Consider the following 8,695-nt stretch of genomic DNA (forward strand, 5'->3'; position numbering starts at 1 on the left):
AACTTGTTCCATTTGACTATTTTGAAGGAAATGGCACCGACTACTCGACACACCGTGAATATGAATGAAGAGGAATTCCGTACTTTTCTAGCTTCAAACATAGCCGCAGTACAGGCTGCGCTACATACCAACAATAACCTTGGATCTAGTAGTATAGGAAATCGTGTAGGATGCACCTACAAAGAATTCACTGCCTGCAAACCTTTGGAATTTGATGGAACCGAAGGACCGATCGGATTGAAACGGTGGACCAAGAAGGTCGAATCGGTGTTTGCCATAAGTAAGTGTACTGAAGAGGACAAAGTGAAGTACGCTACGCATACCTTCACAGGTTCTGCGTTAACATGGTGGAATACCTATCTAGAGCAAGTGGGACAAGACGATGCGTACGCACTACCGTGGTCAGCATTCAAGCACTTGATGAACGAGAAGTACCGTCCCAGAACCGAGGTCAATAAGCTCAAGACAGAACTTAGAGGGCTACGAACCCAAGGATTTGATATTACCACGTACGAAAGACGATTCACAGAATTGTGCCTATTGTGTCCGGGAGCATTCGAAGATGAGGAAGAGAAGATCGACGAGTTTGTGAAAGGATTACCGGAAAGAATCCAAGAAGATATAAGTTCACACGAGCCCACCTCCATACAACAGGCATGTAGAATGGCTCACAAACTAGTGAACCAGATTGAAGAAAGAATTAAAGAACAGACTGCTGAAGAGGCCAATGTGAAGCAAGTCAAAAGAAAGTGGGAGGAAAATGGTGATAAGAATCACCAATACAACAACAACAGCAATTACAACAATAATCGCAACAATTATCCCAACAATCGCAACATCAATCGCAACTACAACAAACGGCCCAACAACAACAACAACAACAACAACAACAACAACAACAACAACAGCAACTACAACAATCATCCCAACAACAATAATAACCACAACAACAACAACAACAACAACAACAACAATCAGAAGCAGCTATGCCAAAGGTGTGAAAAGTATCACTCGGGGTTCTGTACCAAATTTTGCAACAAGTGTAAAAGAAATGGTCATAGCGCGGCGAAGTGTGAGGTCTATGGACCAGGGGTTAATAGAACGAAAGGAACAAATGGTGTCGGATCGAGTAATGGCGGAGCAAGTAGTGTCGAAGCAAGTTATGCCAATGTAGTTTGTTATAAATGTGGAAAACCGGGCCACATTATTAGAAATTGCCCGAACCAGGAGAACACGAATGGACAAGGCCGCGGAAGAGTTTTCAATATTAATGCGGCAGAGGCACAGGAAGACCCGGAGCTTGTTACGGGTACGTTTCTTATTGACAATAAATCTGCTTACGTTTTATTTGATTCGGGTGCAGATAGAAGCTATATGAGTAGAGATTTTTGTGCTAAATTAAGTTGTCCATTGACGCCTTTGGATAGTAAATTTTTACTCGAATTAGCAAATGGTAAATTAATTTCAGCAGATAATATATGTCGGAATCGAGAAATTAAACTGGTTAGCGAAACATTTAAGATTGATTTGATACCAGTAGAGTTAGGGAGTTTTGATGTGATAATCGGTATGGACTGGTTGAAAGAAGTGAAAGCAGAGATCGTTTGTTACAAAAATGCAATTCGCATTATACGAGAAAAAGGAAAACCCTTAATGGTGTACGGAGAAAAGGGCAACACGAAGCTACATCTTATTAGTAATTTGAAGGCACAAAAACTAATAAGAAAAGGTTGCTATGCTGTTCTAGCACACGTCGAGAAAGTACAAACTGAAGAAAAGAGCATCAATGATGTTCCCATTGCAAAAGAATTTCCCGATGTATTTTCGAAAGAATTGCCGGGATTACCCCCACATCGATCCGTTGAATTTCAAATAGATCTTGTACCAGGAGCTGCACCAATAGCTCGTGCTCCTTACAGACTCGCACCCAGCGAGATGAAAGAAATGCAAAGCCAATTACAAGAACTTTTAGAGCGTGGTTTCATTCGACCAAGCACATCACCGTGGGGAGCTCCTGTTTTGTTTGTCAAGAAGAAAGATGGTATATTCAGGTTGTGTATCGACTACTGAGAGTTGAACAAACTTACCATCAAGAACCGCTACACACTACCGAGAATCGACGACTTATTTGATCAACTACAAGGCTCGTCTGTTTATTCAAAGATTGACTTACGTTCCGGGTATCATCAAATGCGGGTGAAAGAAGATGATATTCCAAAGACTGCTTTCAGAACACGTTATGGTCATTACGAGTTTATGGTCATGCCGTTTGGTTTAACTAATGCACCAGCTGTGTTCATGGACCTTATGAACCGAGTGTGTGTACCATACCTTGACAAGTTTGTCATTGTTTTCATTGATGATATACTTATTTACTCAAAGAATGACCAAGAACACGGTGAACATTTGAGAAAGGTGTTAGAAGTATTGAGGAAGGAAGAATTGTACGCTAAGTTTTCAAAGTGTGCATTTTGGTTGGAAGAAGTTCAATTCCTCGGTCACATAGTGAACAAAGAAGGTATTAAGGTGGATCCGGCAAAGATAGAAACTGTTGAAAAGTGGGAAACCCCGAAAACTCCGAAACACATACGCCAGTTTTTAGGACTAGCTGGTTACTACAGAAGGTTCATCCAAGACTTTTCCAGAATAGCAAAACCCTTGACTGCATTAACGCATAAAGGGAAGAAATTTGAATGGAATGATGAACAAGAGAAAGCGTTTCAGTTATTGAAAAAAAAGCTAACTACGGCACCTATATTGTCATTGCCTGAAGGGAATGATGATTTTGTGATTTATTGTGACGCATCAAAGCAAGGTCCCGGTTGTGTATTAATGCAATGAACGAAGGTGATTGCTTATGCGTCTAGACAATTGAAGATTCATGAACAAAATTATACGACGCATGATTTGGAATTAGGCGCGGTTGTTTTTGCATTAAAGACTTGGAGGCACTACTTATATGGGGTCAAAAGTATTATATATACCGACCACAAAAGTCTTCAACACATATTTAATCAGAAACAACTGAATATGAGGCAGCGTAGGTGGATTGAATTATTGAATGATTACGACTTTGAGATTCGTTACCACCCGGAGAAGGCAAATGTGGTAGCCGATGCCTTGAGCAGGAAGGACAGATAACCCATTCGAGTAAAATCTATGAATATAATGATTCATAATAACCTTACTACTCAAATAAAGGAGGCGCAACAAGGAGTTTTAAAAGAGGGAAATTTAAAGGATGAAATACCCAAAGGATCGGAGAAGCATCTTAATATTCGGGAAGACGGAACCCGGTATAGGGCTGAAAGGATTTGAGTACCAAAATTTGGAGATATGAGAGAAATAGTACTTAGAGAAGCTCATAAAACCAGATACTCAATACATCCTGGAACGGGGAAGATGTACAAGGATCTCAAGAAACATTTTTGGTGGCCGGGTATGAAAGCCGATGTTGCTAAATACGTTGGATAATGTTTGACGTGTTCTAAGGTCAAAGCTGAGCATCAGAAACCATCAGGTCTACTTCAACAACCCGAAATCCCGGAATGGAAATGGGAAAACATTACCATAGATTTCATCACTAAATTGCCAAGGACTGCAAGTGGTTTTGATACTATTTGGGTAATAGTTGATCGTCTCACCAAATCAGCACACTTCCTGCCAATAAGAGAAGATGACAAGATGGAGAAGTTAGCACGACTGTATTTGAAGGAAGTCGTCTCCAGACATGGAATACCAATCTCTATTATCTCTGATAGGGATGGCAGATTTATTTCAAGATTCTGGCAGACATTACAGCAAGCATTAGGAACTCGTCTAGACATGAGTACTGCCTATCATCCACAAACTGATGGGCACAGCGAAAGGACGATACAAACGCTTGAAGACATGCTACGAGCATGTGTTATTGATTTCGGAAACAGTTGGGATCGACATCTACCGTTAGCAGAATTTTCCTACAACAACAGCTACCATTCAAGAATTGAGATGGCGCCGTTTGAAGCACTTTATGGTAGAAAGTGCAGGTCTTCGATTTGTTAGAGTGAAGTGGGGGATAGACAGATTACGGGTCCGGAGATTATACAAGAAACTACCGAGAAGATCATCCAAATTCAACAACGGTTAAAAACCGCCCAAAGTCGACAAAAGAGCTACGCTGACATTAAAAGAAAAGATATAGAATTTGAAATTGGAGAGATGATCATGCTTAAAGTTGCACCTTGGAAAGGCGTTGTTCGATTTGGTAAACGAGGGAAATTAAATCCAAGGTATATTGGACCACTCAAGATTATTGATCGTGTCGGACCAGTAGCTTACCGACTTGAGTTACCTCAACAACTCGCGACTGTACATAACACTTTCCACGTCTCGAATTTGAAGAAATGTTTTGCTAAAGAAGATCTCACTATTCCGTTAGATGAAATCCAAATCAACGAAAAACTTCAATTCATCGAAGAACCCGTCGAAATAATGGATCGTGAGGTTAAAAGACTTAAGCAAAATAAGATACCAATTGTTAAGGTTCGATGGAATGCTCGTAGAGGACCCGAGTTCACCTGGGAGCGTGAAGATCAGATGAAGAATAAATACCCGCATCTATTTCCAGAAGATTCGTCAACACCTTCAACAGCTTAAAATTTCGGGACGAAATTTATTTAACGGGTAGGTACTGTAGTGACCCAAACTTTTCCATGTTTATATATATTAATTGAGATTGATATTTACATGATTAAATGTTTCCAACATGTTATGCAATCAAACTTGTTGAGACTTGATTAATTGAAATATGTTTCATATAGACAATTGACCACCCAAGTTGACCGGTGATTCACGAACGTTAAAACTTGTAAAAACTATATGATGACATATATATATGGATATATATATATATATATATATATATATTTAACATGATACTATGATAAGTAAACATATCATAAAGTATATTAACAATGAACTACATATGTAAAAACAAGACTACTAACTTAATGATTTTTAAACGAGACATATATGTAACGATTATCGTTGTAAAGACATTTAATGTATATATATCATATTAAGAGATATTCATACATGATAATATCATGATAATATAATAATTTAAAATCTCATTTGATATTATAAACATTGGGTTAACAACATTTAACAAGATCGTTAACCTAAAGGTTTCAAAACAACACTTACATGTAACGACTAACGATGACTTAACGACTCAGTTAAAATGTATATACATGTAGTGTTTTAATATGTATTTATACACTTTTGAAAGACTTCAATACACTTATCAAAATACTTCTACTTAACAAAAATGCTTACAATTACATCCTCGTTCAGTTTCATTAACAATTCTACTCGTATGCACCCGTATTCGTACTCGTACAATACACAGCTTTTAGATGTATGTACTATTGGTATATACACTCCAATGATCAGTTCTTAGCAGCCCATGTGAGTCACCTAACACATGTGGGAACCATCATTTGGCAACTAGCATGAAATATCTCATAAAATTACAAAAATATGAGTAATCATTCATGACTTATTTACATGAAAACAAAATTACATATCCTTTATATCTAATCCATACACCAACTACCAAAAACACCTACAAACACTTTCATTCTTCAATTTTCTTCATCTACTTGATCTCTCTCAAGTTCTATCTTCAAGTTCTAAGTGTTCTTCATATATTCTACAAGTTCTAGTTACATAAAATCAATAATACTTTCAAGTTTGTTAGCTCACTTCCAATCTTGTAAGGTGATCATCCAACCTCAAGAAATCTTTGTTTCTTACAGTAGGTTATCATTCTAATACAAGGTAATAATCATATTGATGTCAAAGCTAAGGGGTATAAAATACTTTTAAATTTTACAAGGAAATACTATTAAATACGATACAAGTTTACACAAGATATTTATTTATTTAGAGAATGGATATACTTAAACCTTGCTACAATACTTATAGGCAGTGTACCTAATCGTACAGTAGTGTAGTTTTTAGTAAGTCCGGTTCGTTCCACAGGGAAAATCTTTAAACAAAGCTTAATGCTATATTAGTTTACTTTTATAAAAATACAAATATATATATAAGTAATATTATTATTATAAAGGGGGGTTTTTACCGTTTAATGACCGGTTTGTCGATTTTAAAACTTTAGTCATAGTTAAAATAAAATGTAAAATATTAAATAAATAAAAGACTTAATTTTAAGCGTAAAGTAAATAACGATAATGAAATTGCGAATAATAAAAGTGTGATAAAATAAACTTGCGATAATTAAAAAGTACGATAATTAAAAGTGCAATTAAATACAATAACAATAAATAAAAATGCGATAATTAGAAGTGTAATTAAATATAAAATAGAGGAAATTAAATATGAAATAAAAGAATTATGCTTATTTAAACTTCCGTAATCATGATGTTTGACGTGTTGATTTTAGTTTTATGCCCATGGGTTAATTGTCCTTTGTCCTGGATTATTTAATATGTCCGTCTGGTTTTTGTCCATAACAGTCCATCAGTCATAAATATAAAGTGCGAGTGTCCTCGTCAAATTATTCTTATACCCGAAGTTAAATATTCCAACTAATTAGGGACTTAAACTGTAACAAGATTTTAATACTTTGTTTAATAATTACACCAGGATGTCGACTGAGTGTAACCCAAGGTTTTAATACTTTGTTAACAATTATGCCAAGTGTCCTTGTACATAATTTCACCCCTGTTTTAATAATTCTAGTGGCTATTAATCCATTCCCGTGTTCGGTTAAATGAACGATTATTTGTACATATAAATACCCCGCCCATCGTGTCCGATCGAGTGTATATGGTAATTTATAGGGACACCCAATTGTAAATCTTTATATTAACATTAACAAACTATCATTTAGTTAAACAAATATAAAGCCCATTAATAGCCCATAGTCTAATTTCCACAAGTGTCGTTCTTTTTGTCCAAACCTCAATTATGGTACAAAGCCCAATTACCCAATTTTAGTAATTAGCCCAACATCATGATTATTTCGGATTAAATAAGCATAATAATAACTTAGCTACGAGACATTAAATTAAAAAGGTTGAACATAACTTACAATGATTAAAAATAGCGTAGCGTTACACGGACAGAATTTCGACTTACACCCTTACAACATTCGCTAACACACCCTTATTATTAGAAATTAAAATTAAAATTAAAATTAAAATATATATATATATATATATACTTTACGTATGATGAAGAGAAGAAAGATGTGTTTATTTTGGCCAAAATGCGTTGAATTTATAGGACCTGGGCTGGATTTCAGAGCCATGCGATCGCATGGCTTTTGTGCCTCCAGGCCATGCAATCGCATGACCAGCTGGGAGAAGTCACATTTCTTTGTTTTCTTTCTTGCCGGCGTTTATAAATAATAATATAATATATAAATAATTATAAGAATTATTTAAATATTATATTTTATTTATGTGCATAGTTAACTTGTAATTTTTAGTCCGTTGCGTCGAGCGTTGAGAGTTGACTCTGGTCCCGGTTCCGGATTTACGAACGTCCTTGCGTACAATTTAATATCTTGTACTTTGCGTTTTGAATCTTGTACTCTTGTAATTTTGAGACGTTTCTTATCAATAATTGGAACCTCATTGATTGTATTTTGTACTTTTGAGCTTTTTGGTCGTTTGCGTCTTCAATTCGTCGAATCTGTCTTTTGTCTTCACCTTTTATTATTTAAACGAATATCACTTGTAAATAGGACAATTGCAACTAAAAGCTTGTCTTTCTTGAGGAATAATGCTATGAAATATATGTTCGTTTTTAGCATTATCAAATATTCCCACACTTGAGCGTTGCTTGTCCTCAAGCAATATAGTCTTGAAATACAAGAATCACTTCTTTATTCTCCACACTTTGTACATCAGTGATTTCAATACGGCGGTATAAACAATGGTAGTAACGATGTGGTTTACAGTCCCACATGACTATAAAATTTAGATCCATTAAGGAAATTGGATCTTTATGAAAACATTTGATCTTTTGAAAATTAAATCTAGTTTTTACCCTAGATAAGTTTTCCGGAATAACCCTTCACCGGTGTTTGCAAAATATTTTTGTGGGCTTGGTGGGTTTCAGATTTGAAAATTTTAGCTCAAAACTTGCGGTTTTGTGTCACCCACTTGCTAACCTTGTATTAGGAAAGCAACACGTCCAGTTTACTTGTCCCGTATATTACCTTTCGGTAAACTACCGTCCGGTTGTAAAGGAAAGCGTTGAACAAGCAACTGTTAAGGCAATGTCCCCTGACATGCTTTTAATTATGGTCTATAACATGTCGGACGCAATTACTATCCTTTGTAGGAGCAATAGTAAAGCTCACCCTTATAATTTGTCGGTCTGGCACAAGGTCCTGTCTTTAACCATGCTATGCAACCACCGTTCTTACGGTTGACACCCGATTTGGTTCAGATGACCTAATGAGTTCCAGGTGAATTCCTAGGATTTTACGTTCAATGGTAATGAACGTATTGAAAATGGATTTTCATAAAACAAATCGGTTTATAATTTGATCAAAATATTTTCTCGTTCAAGCTCGAGTTTAGATATCATTGAATTCCATGAGTTTAAATTCTCAATCTTTAAGGTCAATCTCAAGGATTGAGTAATATCAGTCTTAAAAGCTGATTTTTAATCTTTA

This window comes from Rutidosis leptorrhynchoides, chromosome 4 (assembly GCF_046630445.1).
Source record: "Rutidosis leptorrhynchoides isolate AG116_Rl617_1_P2 chromosome 4, CSIRO_AGI_Rlap_v1, whole genome shotgun sequence".
Lineage (NCBI taxonomy): Eukaryota > Viridiplantae > Streptophyta > Magnoliopsida > Asterales > Asteraceae > Rutidosis > Rutidosis leptorrhynchoides.